Source organism: Meleagris gallopavo, chromosome Z (genome assembly GCF_905368555.1).
Source record: "Meleagris gallopavo chromosome Z, MGAL_WU_HG_1.1, whole genome shotgun sequence".
Classification (NCBI taxonomy): Eukaryota; Metazoa; Chordata; class Aves; order Galliformes; family Phasianidae; genus Meleagris; species Meleagris gallopavo.
Genome location: NC_139435.1, coordinates 48,481,205 through 48,502,085, shown reverse-complemented (window position 1 = coordinate 48,502,085; position 20,881 = coordinate 48,481,205). Strand labels below are relative to the sequence as shown.

Genomic DNA, 20,881 nt, shown 5'->3' with positions numbered 1-20,881 from the left:
GCACCCCTTTACTTTTATCACTGCATTGGCAATGGGCTCCTTGCCCCCCTGCCTGCAGGCGCACTTTCTCCTGGCTGCAGCAAGGCGCGGAGCCAGCGATCACATAGCGACTGCCACTGCCGTGCAAGCAGCTGCCACAGTGACAAATACCGCACGGATCACGTCTCCTGTTACGCCAGGCCTTAGAAGGGATGCAGGGGAACAAATGCTGGGTTTGACTGTCAGATTCTCAGATGTGTCACATATTTCTTCGGAGCTTGGAGCTGTTGCAACAGCTGTTTGTAAACACTGCAAAGCCAGTATTAGACTGGGGAAGGAGAATATTTTTTTGACTTGTAGCTTCCTGAACCATCCTTAAAAATGTTGCAAATACACTGACACTTCTGCTGTTGATCTAAATAGCAACCAGTGTTGGCTTTCAGCTGTAGGGGCCAGTGGGCAGGCTCCATCCTCGCGTCCTCCCGTGTCGGGTGACTCATCAGCAAGTCTGAGAATGTGCAGCAGGTTGCGGACCCTGGCAGGAAAGTACAGCAAACAGCAAGAGAGGCCTCTGGGAGCTGAAGAAGATTTGATCATGTTCGGCCTGGTGCTAAAAACAAAATTGAAAAAAAAAGATTATCGCTAAAATTGGTGAGTTGGATTCCAGTGGGATATGATAGGTGGTGAAAGATAAGCTCCTTCTGATGCACAGAAGTTCATTTGGTAAAGGGTAAACATGTAAACAGATCTCAAGTGATGTAATTCAAAAATTATATTGACAATAGTGTCGGAGAAGCATCTATTAATTTGCAGCCTTGTGCCTGTTGTTCTGCAGCTTCTCTCCTACAGGCAGGAAGAAATACATGAAACTGGGCACCCAAATTGTCAGAGGTAAGCGTGGGCTTGCTTGGAAAATGCTCAAACAGTACAAATAAGAGAGTGAAGGAAGAATACAAATTCCTGCCTTTTGTTCTTTGTGAAGGTCTTTTTCTCATGTAAAACCATGCCAATATGTAACTCTGTGTAGGCAAAATAGGCCTGAAAAAAAGTCCTATTTCTTTATGTCTGAAAATACCACCCTGACTCCTTTCACATTTCAATGCTTAGAAGAACTTTTCTCTTTAGTATCTTGATGATAAGTTTGCAGGTTACTTCCAAGTCTGACAGGAGAAACAGCGAGTTTGAGACTATGAACAGGAAGGACAGCTGTTATGATAACCTAACTTTTCCCAACAAGGTAAGAAGGGCTCAGCTTCATACTGCAAACTGTAGTGTTTTCTTTAGTATTTATTTATTTTTTTTTTCTGTGATTACAATCACCATTAACAGCATGTAACATAGGAAAACTGATTCAACATCTCTGCTTGTCAGAGAAGACTCCCAGGGATGATAATGTTCATTTCTTGGGAAACCTGGCACATCATGTACCTCCTTGTTTGAAAACATGTGGAAAATTAGTCACACAGAGCTCATAAGAGTAACGACACAAAGGAAAAAAGGGTCAACACTTAAATCAGGGCATTGGGCTGAAACCCCTAATGGCTTTCCGATATTGCATACCTTGCTGAAGACAGCAGCTCACAATTCCACCCCTAAAAGATTGACCACTCCCCTCTTCTCATTAAGACAGTCTTTCACCTTTTGAGAGAGAAGAGGAAATTTTTGTGCTTGCTAATTGTCTTGTCTCTCCAGTACACAACATTCTTGTTTTAAGGGACAATGTGCAACAATGTGCAAAAGAGGAAAGTCAGTCCCCGGATGGTTGCCTCAGGCTGGCTACCCCTGCCACAAAGAGAGATGTTTAAGCCTCCGTATGTTGTTCTGTGTGAATTCCCTTGCCATGCCCCCCAAAATCAGCCAGTTGCCCTCACACTTGCACAAATAAGCTTTGCCCCTAGCAACAGCGCTCCAAGAGAAAGAGGAGACTCACTGATGGCAGGGAACTCCATACGAGGTAAAGATCCACCCAGAATGATTATTTTTGATTGAGTGCATGTTTTGTCACTTAAAAATTTCTTGTCTGTAGCATGACTCACAGAAGTTACTCTTTTAAACAGACAACATATCCTCTCTTCAAACTGTATCAAAAGCACAGCAAATTGGGCTGATACAGGGCACTGGTCCCAAAACAACAATGCTAAATTTAGAAATAGATATGCTGTGACCCCACACATTCCAATTAAACTCAACAGAATCCACCTACAGTAACTATTTTGGCTCCACTGATGTTGTCAGCAATGAAACTAATATGCTCCAAGGCTGCCAAGAGTATAGCAAATAAGATCATTATTAAAAATACAAGAGTATTGATGTTCTGTTGTGCCTAAGAAACATTACAAACCCTCTTGTGAATAAAAGTCAACACCATCATATTGCCTTCAAAGATCTAAAATAAAATGGTGGGAAATACCATTATCCTTAATTGACACTGGGTTAGTATATACTTAATTGCAATTGTACACTACTTCTGAGGAAAGTGTGGGGCTCCAAACATAGACCAAAAAACCCTCTCTCCATCATCAGTGAGGAACTTCTTCCTTTGTAGAGAACTACACTTTTATTAATGCATTCATAATATTCAGACGTTCTTTTTTTTTGTAGTCTACTGACTTTTTCCCAGTCAGAATACAATAAGCAATGTATTCCCATTGATTAGAATTAAGTATAGCCGCAGAATTACACGAATGAGTTTTGAATTTGAACCACCATTCTGAAAAATCAAAGATGGGCTTTTCAATATTATTATCATGCAATATTGAATCAGCTCAAAATGTTGCAGCAGATGTCTGCAGTTACTTTGGCTTTATCCTGATGTAACCAGGATGACAGCAATGTCCAGTCGACAGGACTTTGCATTTAACACTACTATTCTACGAAGTATATTCTTGCTGCAGAAATGGACTTGGTTACCACCATGCTATTTCAATCATCCTGTTTTTTAGGCATTGGTTACCTGAATATGCTGTGATGTGATTCCAGAAGTCAAATCTGTAGCCATGGCTAGCTGGTCAGGATGTTGCCTAATTTCCTTTGCCTTCTCCTTGTTGAGGCAGCCCTGTAAATTTCAGTTGTAAATGTAGTCTGTAAGATGGTAATAATTTGCGACCTGTGAGCCTTAACACAATCTGGGCTGCCCTTTCAAGTTGCATTAAGTTCCAGAGCCCATGGAGACAAAGACCAGCTACTCCGTATCAAATACTCCAAATAGTTGAAGTAGCCTGTCCATCTGCCAAGAAGACAGGGTCCAAATAAGCAAAGGGCATGTTGAGCATTTAGAAAATGCAGACATTGCTCCTCAGCTTCAGCCAAATGCAGACATCCTGATGAAAATGGACGAATGAATTTACAACCATGTGTGTACAGTATGGTGGGTGTCTAGAACTGGTAGTTGATTCTCAGGAATTGCTTTCAAAACTGATGGCTGAATTTTATACGTATACAATTTTTTAGAATATATGCAGGATGTTATTTCTATTTTACACATTACCATTTCTAATTTATTAATATTTCTTTACAAGTTGGATATCTAAATTGAATAATATTAATATAACTTATGTATAAAGAAAGATCAAATTTAACTGAGCAATTTCTGATCAGTAGAAGTCTTTAAAATGGCAGGGTCAATCTTTTTTGTTTAGTGAATCTCAAACTTTTTCAAATTAGTTAATTAATATCACAAATGTTCATCTGATGGTGAAATTAGCTGTGAATTTAGAAACCTGAGCCCAAGAATACCACAAAATTGCATCTATTCTTTGTATAATTAATTGTATCAAAAGCCTAACTCAATGCTCTTTTCCTTATTGAAGGAGTGAATATGAAGATAACTTTACATTTTTATCTTTTAATTGTGAACCTGAACTTTTCTGATTTCATTCCTCCACTTTTAACTCCTTTAGAGTGGCAAAATGAATTTCTCCACTGAAGAGCAGATCCTTCCTCTTCAATATATTATTAAAAGATTGAAAGGCAAAACTCCTCAGGTAATGTGATTCTAAACATATTTCATAAATTCCTGATAACATGAGCATTTTTGATTGCTTCAAGTTGACGTAGTTTAACTTGGATAGGCCCGGGTGGTAATCCAATGTGACTTAGATTTCCAATAGAAATAACATTTGACAGATCAAGTCCTTGATGAGAGAAAATCATTTTTATTTTTAGACACATTTTTTATAGATCCGTAAAAAAAGAAAGCCTTTTCTTCTGGAAATCTTTTAAAAATTTTTGTATGTTATAATGACCCCTATTTTTTTGTGTACTAAACACTGTTGTAAAAAGAAAAGAAACAAAGGAATAAATATATCAAATAAGGGCATAGTCTCCATGTAATATTTTTCGACTTTTAAAGAACATGGTATTTTGTTGAATACTCAACTCTGAAATTATTCAGAATGTACTTAGCCCTCCATTTAAAATATAGAAAATGTGAATGCATCTTGCTGTCTGATATTTGCTTTCTGCAGTTGAAAATGACTAATTGGTACTTACTAGACTTTCACTGACATTAGCAGAATTCCTCTAAACCTGGGTAAGTCTATGTACTATTGTGGATCACCAGGCACCTTGGTGATGAAAGCTTTCATATATCTATGTAAATGGATCATTCAATAAGCAGTTCTATCCACATGCTCTATTACAGACTGTAAAAACTTGCAGGAGTGCTGTGATAAGTGTAGACACCCGATGTTGTTGTACAGGAAAGCACGAGTCCATCTTCTTACTCCCTCCAATACTGACATTAACATAAAGACCCAATAAGTTGATATGACACGTGGATTGGCCTTGACACTCAGGAGTGTGTGGATTTGTCTGTTGTTGCATATAGCACTACAGTGTTGCTGATACTCTGGCAATGGAGGGCCATTAAGACCGTTAGAGGCTGGGAGAGCACCCTGTACAGGGAGAAGCTGAGGAAACTGAATGTCATTAGCCTTGGGAAGAAGGGTCAAGGAGATGGTATAACAGCAGCTGACAGTTGTATGAAGAGCTGTTAGGACAACAGAACTAAACTTCTAGTATTGTCACACTATCTGACACAGGGCAGATGATGTGTTCAAGGTTTATACTGGGCATTGGACAAACTTCTTCAGCCAGAGATAGTTAGGTTAGAAGAGGAGACCAATTTTTGTACTTTGAGATTTTCAAGACTCAGCTAGACAAATCCACAGCTGAATGAGCATTGGCAGCAGTCCCATTTCAAATGGGAGGCTGGCTTATATGACCTTCAGAGGTCCCCTTCAACAAACATTCATATGATTCTCTGGGTCTAAGAAAGTAAAAAAGCAGCTCAGATTTTTTTTAACTGCTATCTCAGAGTACTGAAACGTCAATTTGACTCATTCCTAGAAGCTAAGTAAGATTGTAGCACAACGATATTATCAGAAGCTGTCATATGTAGATCTCATTCCATCAGAAGAAAGGAAGTTACGGAGTTAGTACTTTCTACTGAAAATGTTCTGCTATCTACCACATTACTACTGTCTGAGAAAAAGATCATGAAGAAGAGGCTGCTTTCCTTTGGTGAGACCTAGCCAGTGGAGCACTGCATAGAATCATTTGATGCATTTTACATCAGATAGTGCTATTTAGTAAGGATGAGGCAAGTATAGTCATCAAAATGTAAAGTAGGTTTTGTTGTCTCTCAGAAAATCTTTCCTGAATAGGAACATAGTGTAAGTCTACTTACTACGATAACTTGTTTTTCTCTCTTCAAGTCCTGCTTTCACAGCTATGTCATATCCATTCAAAAGGGGAGTTCATAAACAGCTTTTAAATTAAGTGAGATATTGGGAACTATTAAAAAAAAAAAAAATTCAAATTAGAAGCTTCCCTAAATATGCAAACAGAAAAATCATTGTGGCATGAACATCCCTACAAAGAAGTGCTGTTATTCCTTTTATTTCTCCAAGGAGAGACAATAGCTACTAGCTGATTCAGTCATTTAGCAGCATGTGTCTGCTCTGTCTCCATAAGGTGGAGAGAGTGGTTACTGGAGCAGCCACAGAGATACTAGTCAAGGGTAAAATATGCAGTCTGTATGCATTACTGTAAAACTTGGGTCAGAGTCCAGGAAAAGAGTTCTGGACACATCAGCTTGCAGAGACCAACACAAGGAGGGACAGGTCATCTCCTCCTCCAGAGAATAAAAATGCATGTCAACTCCAGAACTAATTTTGTAACAATTTGCACTACATATAGTCTCACAAATAATTATTGGAAAAGATTCCTGCCTCCTTGAAAGTTTTTCCGTTGGTGGCTGAGTGGGGGGAGTATGGAGAGATGGTGATAGCTGGGCTGGACAGATTGCTCTGTCATGTTACTGCAGTGTGGCATGGCATACATAAAAGAAAACAACAACAACAACAATGAACAAACTAACAAACAGCAACAACAACCAAAAAAACCATAAGTATTATAGGGGGAAAAAAAAAAAAGGATAGAAGTTCAACTATTCCAATTCCCCTGGCAATAAAGTGAATATTGTTGCCTATACCTACTGTCGTTCCACCTTTTCACAACTTAGATCATAACTGGAATGAACATTCATATCAGATTGAGAGACATGACCTCTCTTGTTTACATCAAAAAAAGAAGCTTGGTAAATGACTCTTTCTTCTTGTTTTCTAAGTTGTCATCCATCATCATGGAGAGTGACTTGTCAGTTTTACTGTGCTAAACTGAATTTCTAGAATTGATGACAAATGCTTTGAGGCTAGCCACTTATTCTAACTTTAGGATTTGACTCAATTTTTTTACTTGCTTTTTGCCTGTTTGTAAATCAGAGGAAGAAGAGAGCAAACAAATGAGAAAGCCTGAAAACCCTCAAAAGAGTCAGAATAGCATTTAGATAATAAAATGACTACATTTACTCAGAAAACAAGGCGTATAAAAACTTGAATCTCGGCTCTTTTGTTAACAACAGACGTGATTCAAGGTTTGAATTTGGTCTTTTGTTAATGCTGTTTTAAAAACCACATCAAGATTGTAAATATGTATGCACAGACATGTATAGATAAGGATAGTTAGCAACATATTTTTCCATTTTCTTTTTTTTTAGATCTTCTATTATGGTAGCTCCTGTTTTACTGTATTAGTAAGTTTCTTTAATACACACATACCTGGACATCTGTCTTTGCCCAAAACAATCGTAACTGCAAAGAAAGTACAGAGTTTTCTACACTTTACAATCTGAAAATGGCAGGCATTTAGAAGAGTAGCAGCTGGCAGCTTTAAACCAGCGTTACCAACTTTTTTCTCTACACTGGAGTTTACCTGAATGATATTTTTTCCTTCCAGTTGTGCCAAAAACATTAGGAGAGTTACTGCTTTCCAACTGAAACACTTTTTCTTGTGTCATTTTCCAATTCAAATTGCAAACCTGCCCATTTATCCTGGCTGTGCCCTTCTTAAGAGCTTCCCTTGCACTACCAAGTGCAAGACAAGATTAACAAAAATGTTGTCCTGAAGCAACTGGAACAACCATAGCTCTGACCTAGGCAGGGAAGTATACAGATTATGTTCTAGGGTTTGGGTTGTTCTTGGAAGATCTGGGTTCATTCTGCACCTCTATCACAGCCAGATTGTATAGCTTAGGGCAAGTGTCAAGCCAACAGAACTAAGTCAAACTCAGCCATTCTGCGGTAGTAACTGCAGCAATAAATTAGTTGATCTTGATAGAACAGGTGCCTAATCTACCAAAGTGAGCATGTCATGTGGGGACATCTCAGCAAAACAGTCCATTTGGCTCAACAAAGAGGTAACAGTTTTATGCTGAGGTTTCAGTTTTGATCCCTTGGAAATTATATGGTAGGCAATTGTCTTTTGTAAAATATATCCAAACACTGAACAATTCAGACATTTTTGTCCTTGATTTATTTCTCCCCACTTTGTGTAGGTGGATGCTACCACTACCTTACTTCGAAAATGAAGTTGTTGTTCCAGAATTTAATTGGAAAGGACTCAGCACACACCATGAAAGGTAATCAGACAAAATTCATGTAGATCTCAGTTGAGTTATGCGATAGTTCTTGAGCTGCTGAGTATGGTAAAGGCTCATGCAGTTCTGAATATGCATATACAGATTTCTATTGGCAGAAAAGGTTAGGTTTCATGTGAGCTGCCTGAAGGTGAATTGGATGTTTGAGAGTTTAAGTTGTGATGTTAAGTAATAATGGGATGGTTAGGTGATACTGCATTTATGCTTTCACTTCATGTGGCTTCTCAGCACTCCAGGGATGTTTCCAGTCTGCAGACCAGAGCACAAACACTTACTGATGTGAGTCATAAGGAAAACTGAGCTTGGGTACCACTGTCATGAGATGACCACAATTTCAGAAGCGCCTGTAGTATGGTCTTCAGTAACACAGTACAGACCTATATCACATATGATGACTGCTGATCATTGTACAGATAGGAACTGTAGTTGATTTATAACCATTGCTGTCGCAAAAGCAAATCCTTAAAAATGCATTTAACACTGTATTACAACCAGCCTTCTCCTCCCGACAGCTTTTGTGCTGCTCCATGCATCAACATTCTCAAACATTTCTTCCTAAATCTAACTGGGATAGAGTTGATGTCCTTCATAGTGTCTAACATGATGCTATGTTATTTGCTTTGGGAGAGACACAGTGTTGATAGCATGCCTATGTTTTAGTTGTTGCTGAGCAGTGTTGCACAGAGCCAAGGACAATTCATTTTCTCAGCATTTCATACTGTACTGTTAGGAATGGGATTGATGGGCACAAGGAGCTGGGAGAGGACAGAACTCAGACAGCTGACCTAAACTGTCCAGAGAGGTGTTCTATACCAGATGACTTCATATTAAGAAACTATAAAAACCTAGGGGAGAAGGCTAAGGGGTCAGTCAGTGAACAGGGACTGTCTGGGCATCAGTTGGCAGGTGACAATCAATTGCTTTGTGTATCACTTGATGAAGATGGCTCCAAAAGTAATGCCTCCTTTTTTATGATGTTGGCCCACATCATCAGAGGCAGTAGTTGTTGATATGGCAGTAGAGATAGGACCTTCCTATCAGTATTTCACTACATGTTTTTGTCATGCAACAGATAGCAACAGAGGGAGAGTCTGACAGATTGCTGTCTGACACAGAAGTACAAATGAAGAAAAGGTGTGTCATTGAATTCCTCCATGCACCCATGGATGAAAAAACTGCACCCTTAGATATTCATCAGTGTTTGATGAATGTTGATGGAGACCAAATAGTTGGTGTGAGCACAATGAGGTGAACTGGAGACAGCAACATTGTGTCACCTCTGCTTGTGCATATTTTTACAAGCACATCATGCAGGCTATTGCTCAACACTGGTGAAAATGCATAGTGGTGGTGACAGTGTTGAAAAACAGTGTTTTTTGTAGATGAAATTAGCTTTTTCAAATAATGCACAGTTAAACTGTGCTCTTTGTATCTACTTTTCTCTTTTTGTATCTGTAGTTTCCATGGAAATAAATAGAAGGCATTACTTTTAAGGGCAACTTATGTATACATACACACACATATATATTGTTATCATTGCTATTATTTCTCTCCTTTTTCTGTCTTAGTAAATCTTTTTATCTCAGTCTACAAGCTTTACCTTTTATTTTCCAGTTATTTCTCCCATTCCACTGTGAGGGAGAGTGAACAAAAATCTGTATGCTGCTTAGCTGCTTGCTGAGTTAAATCACAACACTGTGTGCATATTCCTCATTTCTCCAGTCATTGTGAACAGTTGACTATCCATGGCAATTGAATACAGTGGGCAAAAATGTGTCATTAAAGTAACAGTCACATAGTCAAAAAATATTAATATAAAATAACAGATTGCCTACAGATTTTATTTTTTTCAAATTTATTGGTACCTTTGCCTTTCTGTGGAGCTCTGGCTACAAACACTGCTGTGGGTACAGATTGAAAGTTGAAATCAAGCAACACCTGCAATAAATCTTGGCTCTCATTTTCATAAGGCCAGGTCATTTGTCTTGGTAAACTGAAGACCACTTATGGCTCAGGAGGGAAAGGAGGGAATATGAGCTAATGTCACACAAGTCCTTCCTGTCCTTGCTCACAGGCCATTCCTTGCAGCTTCCTTGATGACCCAGAATGAATTTGACTTCAGGCTGAAGAAGCTGGGAGGAAACCACTCATGCCAGCTGCCTTTTTCTTGTCATGCCATGATTGTCACAGAAATAAAGATTGTGTGGAAGGTGGCTAAGGAGTTAAATAGAGTCAGGAAAAAAAAGAAAAAAGAAAAAAGAAAAGAAAAAACACTATAAAAATAAAAGGCACCAATAAAATATACCAATAACTTAGCATAACACCAATATATCACACTGTAAAATGAGTAAATTAAACTCTTTTAAATTTTACCACTTGCTGCTACTGGTGGGTGTCATTTCCCACCACACCTTTATCTTCACAAACGAGTTTAGCACCAAGGAATGATGCAGATATGTAGGAGTGACAACTATCAGGCAGTCAATATGCCTGAATAACCTGAGCTCCAACGGGTCTTTTTCTCTGGGACAGCTCTACACCAAAGGAAAATGTAAATGAGAAAGATTATGCTATTACAGCCTTGCTCTCTATGCGGTGTGAGGAAATACAGAATTTTAAATAGGGCATGACTTGTCGAAGCCAGACTGTCACTTTTTTCGTGCCTTGGATCCTTTCAATACATGGCTCTTATGAGGAACCAAAACCAATGGCAGTGCTGGTCAATGCAACCAAGATCCGAGCATCCCATGCCTATGTAATGATGTTGCATGATGAGAAACATCTGTGAGATCATTCAGTTAGACATTCTGAGGAAGGAGGAAAACAGTTTTTTTTAAATAAATCTGTTTTCAACCAAGCAACATATTTCCTGTCTAAAATACTATGGAGATAACATTAAAAACGTCCTGAAATAAATTCACTTTTTTCTATTTTTGGCTTTCCTAGAAATTATACCAACTTCTTTAGAAATTGAACTTTATATCATTCAATGTGATTTGAGATTGAAAAAATTTCCAGATATCAGTGATCCTTATAAAAGTGGAAAGCTTCTAAATCCTATTGACAAAGCTACTAAGTTTATGCTTTAAAAGTAGGTCACCTGGGAATAAGGGAAAACCTGCTTTTCTGGTAGTAGCAAAAGGCTACTAAGATTTGCTGTTGGTGTACTGAAGGGGCATATTAGCAAGCCAAAAAGCAGGAAGGTGGGTATTTATTTGCATGCTTTAAAAACTGGCAGAAATGAGATGTGCTTGAAGAAAATCATTCAGTCTTTTGGTGACATGTTCTACATACATCTTGAACTCCAATCCCACAGCAGTGTGCCATTAAAACTGCAGAAAACGTAAATGCCCAGTGTATTAGCAATGAAGCTTTCTTAATTGCAGTGCTATAAATGCTCTACTTCAGAAGGAACAACACACAATGGCTTCTCCTGATTACAATTATGTGATGAATACATCTGAGGAAAAAGTCAATCAAAGTAGATCATGATTCTCAGCCTACTTAAAAGCCTCAGTTTCACAGAGAGAAACTGTAGTGTGACTGAAACTAAGATCTTGCCTCTCAGAAGCTCTGCTGCCAATACTGTGTTGCACCAGTTATGAGATTGATGGATATCTGTCTGTTTGTTGAGATCTTATGTTTGAGGTGAATTTATAGATTTTTTATACAAAAACATAATTTGGGGAAAATAGTTTTGAGTGTTTTAAGTATATTTCTTCACATCGCTGGTTGACACATGACCTGAATATATATCCATAAACTCTACTGCATGATAGTTTAAATATAAAATATTTATTATTTAAGTTATTTATTGAAAAATTGCTTACCCAGTAAATATATGAATTTCAAAAGAATTAATGGTAATCTTGGCAAAAAATATATAAAAGAAAAATTAGAAAATTTTGGTGTGAAAATTATATAAACAGGACAATTCTTTTTCCCTTAACGCTAGTTTCACTATGCTATTTGGACAGTTTTTTCAGTCAAAATTAGCATGAAGACAGGATTGTTTGTATAAGGCTAAGAAGAATGGGCTTAAGGCCTGAGGTGTATTTCTGTAAGAAAGGCCAAAATAGACAGTTTTTCCTAAAATCAAATTTCTGAATGTATATATTTTATTTTATGTTTACCTAGAGGAGACAGTTCTTTTACACTATTAAAAGTAATCCTGCCCTGTACTTGGAATTGGTGAGGCCTCACCTCGAGTACTGTGTTCCGTTTTGGGCACCTCGGTACAGAAAGGACATTGAGGTGCTGGAGCAGGTCCAGAGAAGGGCAACAAGGCTTATGAAGGGCTTGGAGAATATGACCTATAAGGACAGACTGAAGGAATTGGGGCTCTTCAGTCTGGGAAAAAGGAGGCTGAGGGGAGACCTTATTGCTCTCTTCCAGTATCTGAAAAGTGCTTACAGTGAGAACTGGACTGGTCTCTTCTCATTAGAGACAGGTGACAGGACGAGGGGAAATGGCTTCAAGTTGTACAAGGGTAAGTTTAGTTTGGATATCAGGAAACACTTCTTTACAGAAAGGGTTGTTAAGCATTGGAATAGGCTCCCCAGGGACATGGTTGAGTCACCATCTCTGGATGTGTTTAAAAACCGTTTGGATGTGGTGCTCAGGGACATGATTTAGCGGAGGGTTGTTAGAGTTACGGCAGTATGGTTCAGTTGCGGTTGGACTTGAATGGTTCAGTTGCGGTTGGACTTGATGACCTTTCAGGTCTTTTCCAACCTGAGTGATTCTATGATTCTATGAAAAGAAAAAAAAAAAAAAAAAAAGATCAATCAGAAAATAAAGTCAGGATTACAGTACTCACCACTGAATTTAGAGACCTGGCATAATTGGTGATTAATTTGGAAAGCAGAATGAGTGGAAAATATGGTCTCTGATATGGTAGTTAAACAGCAGTGGAAACCCATATAAAATACAGTTGAAAGAGATCATCCGAGCATTTTTGGTTACCACTAACAGGAAATTTCAAATCACAGGCTATTGTATGATAAGGTGATTTTATATAAACTTCAGTTGTTATATGCATTCAATTAGTGGAATTGTATAGTCTAGGTAGAAAAGACAGACAAGTTGGGACAGAATGACCTCTTAATGTAATGTTATAGCAGAACATCACACATAGTTATTTCAGGTAGTAATAGTAGCATTATTTAAGTTAGAATGGGGAATGCAAAGTGGGAAGAGAAATAGATGCAATCAGTCCACTAAAAAGGCAAAACAAGCAGAGGTATGGGGTAAATGTGAAATGTGAAATGAAGAAACGTTAATAGAAAAGAATGCAACAATAAAAGTATTTTTCCAATGTTTTAATTAGATAATTCTGTAAATTCAAATGACTGAAACTTTCTTACTGGTGAAGCAGGTGTACCTACTTGCTTGATCTAAAGAATGAAAAAGATAATTTGGGAAAAACTGTTTTTTAAAAAATGAAGGAAGCCAGGTTTTAGCTTTGAACTTAATTTAAAATGTAGTTATATTGCATTTTAAGTTAGTTTAAATTTTAAAGTTGATGATGGCTCAAGTTGGAAAAATTACTTGTGTTTTTCAATCCAAACAAAATATTTTCTTCTTAAAAAAAAAAAAAAAAAGATACACAAAATTGAACTTTAAAAAATAATTTCAAAATGAAAACATTAACAGAAACAAAAAAAAAATATATCAATCATTTTCCTAAACATTAGAAGCCAAATATTTGCACAGTCTCTGAGTGTCCAAAACTCCCTTCTTGGCTGCCTCTGCAGCTGCTGCTACTGAATGAAGTCATATTCAATTGCGCTGATGAGAGTTTCATTCAGAAACAGGAAGGAGATCTAGCCTTGTAAGGGCAAAAGAAACCACCTCAGTTCACTGGATAAAATGAAGCAATGAACCAGGGATTATGGGCTTATGTTTTGTTTTGTTTTGTTTTTATGTTGTTTTTCTGTTTTTTGTTTTTCTTGAAGAAGCAGAAAAGGCACTGATGATGAGACAGATATTTTGGAAGAACTTGCTATTAGAAATGAAGTATGAGTGGGTGTAGATGAGAAGTAGCTCACACTCATATGACACACATGTTGTGAGCATAGTAAAGTTTTAGTCAAAAACAAAGGTCAATTTGGTGATGTAAGGCAAAGGGATTCATTTTAAATTCTTGCCTGTAGTTTCTGGTGTTTACCAGCTAGGCTGAAAATGATCCTGATGAAGAAAGCACAGTCTTTGGTAAATGACCAGCAGTTCATTTGAAAGATTCATCAGCCTTCTGCTGAGTCATTTGTCTCTTTTTGAATGGTTAGATTCATAAAATAGAAAATTGAGAACATTAGAAATTAATTTAAAACAAGAACCTCAGTAAAAATCCAAATATACAGTCAAAAGGAAAAATCATGTTTCAGATTTGATAAGAATAAGAGATTATCTTGATTGCTATGTCAGTGAATAAGATGTGACTATGGTTTAACCAAAAAGCAGAAAAATGAGAAACAGTTCAAATCAGGATGCACTTTAATTAAATGAATCAAGAGAATGGGAGGTGACCAAGAAACAAGTTACATACTCTATAAATAGCCATGATTTTCACTGTTTTACTTTAAAAGTATTCTTGTTTATTCTCTGGGAGATTTTCAAGCCTAAGTTAGTTGTAAATAAAATAGTTACTTTCATGTAATATGTCAGTCAACAGTTAAAATTAACAATTTTTCTTTGTTTTCTAACAAAATATATTCTTTAAAATTACTAAGGTTCCCCTCTAGCTTTAAAGAACCAGTACATTTACTCAAAGATAAAGAAATACTTTTTTATTAACATTATACATAGCTTTCTGCAAGAGGAATTACAGCTTGAGAGTCCCTAGAGTCAAATACTATAGATATCCAGGAACAAGCCAGACCAAAGCTCATAAATGTGCTGTAAAACTTTTACTGAAGTTAAACAAAAAGAAAAAAAATAAAAAGAAAGAAAAAGGAAAGAGAGAAATAGAGGAAGGAAGAAGGAAAGGAAGAAAGGAAGGAAGATAAAGAAAGTAGGAAATCTTCCTTTTTCAGGAGGAAACAATCTGACCACATTTGGAGATGATGATTTTAAAGATGGAGTTCTAGTAGGACAGACAAACTGAACTTTCTTTTAAGCAGAAAGAGCTTAGAGAAATCTATCCATTACTGCTCAATGAGAGGCTTTTAAATAAATGGAAGTGAGATTAGATGTTGCAAAATGTATGTTATGTGAACTAATGACCTATACCTACAGGGAAAGGTAGTCCTTCTCTGCACTTCGGTCAAAATAGATTTAAAAAAAAAGTAAAAAACAAAATACCTGAAGAAGAGGCTCTTCACCACCTTCCTTCCTTTCCTCTCCCTGTTAATTAATAACCCTGTAGTGGTCAAATAAAAGGGATTTTTTTTCTTTTTAAACATTAGAAAACATTAAACTTTTACACACTCTTCTTGTATCTGAGTTTGGGCTCATTTGTAACCTTTCAGTTCCATGACTTAAGTGGTTGGAACTCAAGGTTAAAAATAACAATTATCTCTAGCTAACCACATCTTTCTTATTTATTTACTTAGTTTATTTAGTGTGGAATTAAAACATTTTGTCATTGTGGAACATGAGATATAATTGATATGAAAAAAATCTGATACAGTATCTTCATTGAGTGATTTGTGAACCAGAGTAGATGTTACCTGAGAGCTATTTTCCAGAATCTAAATAATTTGTTGCAGGGAGTTCTAGTTGCTTCAAATAGTTATTGTGAGAAGAGGTGCCAGATGATATATTTATGACAACTGCAAGACAAAAATTCAAACTGTCTCTCTGCAGTGAACTTCACATTGCTATCAAGACTGCCACAAAACAAACAAACAAACAAACAAACAAGAGTCAGTACAATCTCATGTAACTAGATCTTTCTGTTCCTCAGATAAATTCATATATATTTTAGATGTAGACAGAATATGCCTGGGCAGATGGCAGCAAGCATCCTTGTTACTTATTAGGAAAACATCAGGAGTCTCCAGAAACAGCTTGGGTCAGTCTTTAAATTATTTATTCTTTTTATTATTAAAGGCATCATGATGATCAGATTAGTCAAGTGTGACTGGCAGATATTCCTCCCATCCTTCAGCCAACACGAGGTTCAGAGGTTGGTGTATCCTTTATACTGGTTTTTCCATCACAGGAAATGAGCAAACTCTCTATGCTTTCAAAATGAATTAGATTTAGAACTGGTACATCTTATGACTCTCAGTGACCTGTTGTTCATCTTTAACAGCACTGCTGTAGTCACGTTACTGATAGCTAATTTGTGTCTCCTTTGAAATAAACTGCACACATGGACCAACTTTAAATGTAATGCTGTATGTAGAAATATTCTGATCTGTAATTCTCCCAATGAAATCATCATTTCCAGATATTTTGGCAAGAACAGTAGCACCTAACAAAAAGCCCACTTAAACCTTCCATTGTCATCCCATAAAAGACAGGGCGTTGGAACTAGATGATCTTTTAAGTCCCTTCTAATCCAAATCATTCTATGATTTTTTTTTTGATTTTTTTTATGCCTATCAAAATAGTTAAAACTTTCTGACTAGATGCAATACTTTCTATCTCCAAATTATATGTTGCTGGTTTATCTGAAGTACAATCAAAATGTCTTGATCAAAGGGCAAACACATATTAGGATTTTCTAAATAAATTCAAGAAATCGCTAAAAACATAAGGATACTGCTACTTTCTTGCAAAATGCGGTCAGATGAGAAAGTTCAATGGGATGATTCCAATGATCTGGGAGACCAGAGTCAACTCATGAAGGAACTCAACTGCTGTCTCAAAGACAATCTTGATTATCATGCCACAAGCTTTTTATGGTGAGATTGTCACTTTTCAGAAAGGTACTTTACATTTTTTGTCAGGATGATGCTCTACTGAGCCACAGTTTTTGTAGACTACTGGAGTACTCACAACAAAATTATCTCAGGGTTGCATATTTTGCTTATTGCAGGATGGGATGGGGGTTTCATCTCTGCACTAACTGTCTGCAGAGGAGAAACAATAGCAATGCCATACCTTTATGCAAGAGTAGGGGCAGGTTGAAGATACTGCAAATCACAACAATAGTAAATTTATAGTACTACATTACTATAGTATTTATAGTATATATAGTATATATAGTACTATATACTATACTACTATACTAATACAGAAATACAGTCCTGAAGTTCCTACATTAGAAATCACAGAGGTGCACATCTTTTTCTACAAAAATCTTAATATTGTGCATCTACAGAACTCTATTGTTACAGAAGCAGTTTTCTTTTACTTTTTTGGCTGTATGTTATGCATCATCATTATTAAATTATGGAAAACAATAATACTGTGTTTTGCATCCAAGAAATAAAAGAGTAAAATTAGATGCTATATATGAAGAATTTGTTTGAGGAGCCATTTCGGCTGCGGTAGGCTGGGTCCTGTCTTGTAACAGTGCAAAGTAGAAGGCAAAAAAATAACTGAGGAGGTGCACTCTTGCTAGATGCATCTAAAATGTTATTCAGTAAGTGGACACACATAAAGCCCCAGAAACGTTAACACTACAAGAATCTTTTCCCATTTCCTGCACCTTCTACTCAAAGTCTAGGACCTGCATTCACACAACACACATCCCCAGCCTGTGTTGACCACTACTTAGTATGCTTAAATGAAGTCCTGTTCAGACATAGTTTGCCCATTAGTTAGGAAATAGGATAAGGATGGTGTATGGTTCTAATCCAGCCCAAAGCCAGTAGTTAGAGCTTTTGGCTTCAAGCTTAGGGAGGACATCAGAAGTCTGCATCTTTAGACCTAATGCAGCCATGACATAATTCTCCCTTTCTTGGCAGCAGTAAAGGAATGTTTCTTGCCTCAGCATGTCATGAGTGACTACCTTTTTAAAGTGCTTTCAGATCTGCCAATGGGAAGCAGTGAATGCAAGTTGCTATATATTTCCTTGCATACAAAATCCAATGATAAGGAGGTCCTGGCCCAGAACCTTCATCCCAGACACTACCCTAAAGTATCTGTAACATCCTTCTGTCTCATCAGCTGCCTGCTTTTTCATTTCGCAGATATCCATCTATGAAGCTGGCACCATATTAAAAAAAAACTCCAAGAAAACACTGTATTCAGAAGACTACAAAGCTGGATATATTAGAGTTATTTATTTGTCATTTGTAAGGATTCTGTTACCTATTGTAGATTCCTTTTTCTCCTTCTATGATCACTCCCAGATCCAGAAAAGGGAGAAACCATCATGGTTACGAACAGCAATGTAAAAAGCCTTGTCAATAGCAAAGACTTGTTTTTTATTTTTTACTTTTATTTTTTATCAGAAGCTGACATTTTATCAGAAGAGAGGTAGTTTGCCTCCCAGCCCCCTGAGCCTCACTCTGCCCATTGGTAGGTGCTAGTGCTGCCACCAAGAGCACCTTTTGTAAAGCAGGAAAGAGTCCTGGGAGCTGCTGGAGGCCTTTCTCTTCAGGTTGTGCTACAGCCTTCCAGGTGACCAGTATGCCCTTCTGTCCAGGTGTCCCCATCCTGGACAGAAGGGCATACTGCCACTGCCTGCTCCAGCTCCTCTGTGGATGCAATGACAGTGATGGAATGCCTAGGACCCCAGTGAAAGATGCCAGGAAGTTCCTCAGCACTGAGGCCCACAGGGCTGGTGGAGCAATCCAGGCCAGAGGCAGGAGGCTCCTGATGGGAGGCAACAGGGTGGCTGTGTGGTTGTCCTCCTGCCCTCCTGCAGCACAGATGCCCAGCAGTCCTGCTGTCTATGGATCTCTGGGCCATACAGGGCTGCAGTGATGACAGTGATACTCCTCACGAAATACTTTTTGCAGCCTCCTGCACAAAGACTGCCTGATCAAGCCTGTACTTGCAGAATGATGCTCTGTACCCACAATGATGCCCTGTCTTGCATGTACCTCCCATACTTGTCCCTCCTGATTTCTCGTTGGAGCCAATGGAGCAGGAGTCTGACATCTCTTGGATGCTGTTGGAAAAAGGCAGCCCAGACCTATGGTGGGAAATTGTACTCCAGAGCCAGGAGCACTGGCTCTACAGGTCCTGCTCACCCTGCAGCACTTGAGTGTGCTCCTGGCTGTGGACAGCACACTGTCACAATGACCACTGTCAAACCTCACTGAGTATAGAATGGTTCTGACCCTGCACCTGCACACAAGAAACTCAGCTTCTTCTTGGCCCACTAGAGTGCACAGCCATAGCATCAAGATGGGATGGGATGGACACCAAGAACTGCTGCCAGCAGCCCCACTGCACAACCTAATCAAAGCCTCAGTACTGCATTTTTTCAGATATGCTTGACTGGGATCTAGGCACAAGCCCTCTCTAGGCCATGGCAGTACCCAAATTTATACACGAGGCTTAGCAAGGTCACAGGTGTCTCTTGCTTATGTCCCAGCCCCTAAGTTAAGGACCTCACAGTCCACCACGGCGTGTATTCAGACATCAGCCCGGGTATCCATCGTTCTCCGTCATTCAGTGATTTTCCTTTGTAATGGTGATATATTTATGAAAATAAACATTGCACATTCACTATCTCCACAGTAATCCATTTCCCTTGAATTATTTATACTTTCTAAAACTTAGAGAGACACCTTACTGCCCGTTCTGGTTTGGATGCAATAGATTGGTGGCTATCTCTACATCAGGCTTGCTTTTTATATCAAGAGTTCAAATCACACAGGATGATTTGCTCATGCCTTCCTGTGTAACATACTGTACGCACATCTTTGTGGGAAGTTGCGCAAGATGGTCTCCAGAAGTCCCTTCCAACCTCTATGATTCTATGATTCTGTGTTTGTGATTTATATTTGAAACTGTTTTTGAGGCATCATGATGCTGAGAACAGAAACAAATACTACTGGCTACCCATCTTCTCAAAACCTTTTACAACATGTGAGCTATATATATATATATAACATAGAAATGCTTGCAAAATCCTACCTTGCACATATGTGTATGCAAATTAGGTCTCTTAATGTTGCAATTAGGCTCTTATTTGTGTAATTATACGATTTATCTTTGAAAGGGGAAATAATTGAGGTTTATGCAGGAGGTTCCCTGTAAGTTGCATTCACTATACATATTTTCCCAGTCTGCTGAATATCAATAGCAAGATTATAAAGTAAAGGACACTATCTGCATTCTCTCTTCATCCCATTACAGCTGATGGTGAAATGATGGAGAGAGTATGAACTGCACATTATGCCCTGACAGTCAGAGCAGTGACTGTCTTTCCTACTGAACAGTTTCTGCTTCTGTAAATAGCTGACGTGAAATAATGACTAAGTGAAGAAACCGGAGGAAATCAGAATCTTGCCCTGTGTGCTACCTGACAGCCAGAAGGAAAAGTTGTCCCAGCTTTGTCACACCACATTGCACTGCCTGAATTTGAGATCATAGGAGCTCTGTGTGCCATCATATACAAGAATTAAAAAAAAAAAAATTAAACATTTTGAATCATTTAAATCTTGTTCAGATAGCTAAGTGTATCTACTTCAGGTTTCCTGCCCTTAATGTGCCATTTTCTGTTTGGGTCAGCATACTGTGCTAAGTAACACGTCTCAAATTCATAATAAATCTGAAAAGTCTCAGTCTGAACTCTTCCTGATAATAAAATCTGAAGTAGAACTTCAGCAGAGCTAGCCAGGTAACTTTGTTATAAGGTTTTGTTTGTTTGTTTGTTTGTATTTTTCCATTGTGATAATTCTCAGAGTGACTGTTTAAGCCACTGGACAGAGAATGATAACTCACTTCATGAATTCTGAGGTAAATATACTGATACTAATCCTCCAGAGGAGGTTCATTCAAAGCTTGAAGACTTAGAAACTTCTCACCATTAAAAACAACAAGAATAACAAA

At 37.9% G+C, this 20,881-nt stretch overlaps 1 long non-coding RNA gene across 8 annotated transcripts; it reads left to right on the top strand.

The window, feature by feature from the left end:
- Positions 1-490: 490 nt before the first annotated feature.
- On the top strand, positions 491-20,179 carry LOC104915265 (uncharacterized). Of its 8 annotated transcripts, XR_014880480.1 has the most exons (7): positions 492-630; positions 815-870; positions 1,127-1,216; positions 3,879-3,962; positions 7,877-7,960; positions 16,031-16,106; positions 18,064-20,179. It is a non-coding gene; the product is annotated as an uncharacterized LOC104915265 (long non-coding RNA). The 8 variants fall into 8 exon arrangements; XR_014880478.1 differs by lacking the exon at positions 815-870 and having other exon boundaries at positions 491-630; positions 1,120-1,216; XR_014880477.1 differs by lacking the exon at positions 16,031-16,106.
- Positions 20,180-20,881: the final 702 nt, after the last annotated feature.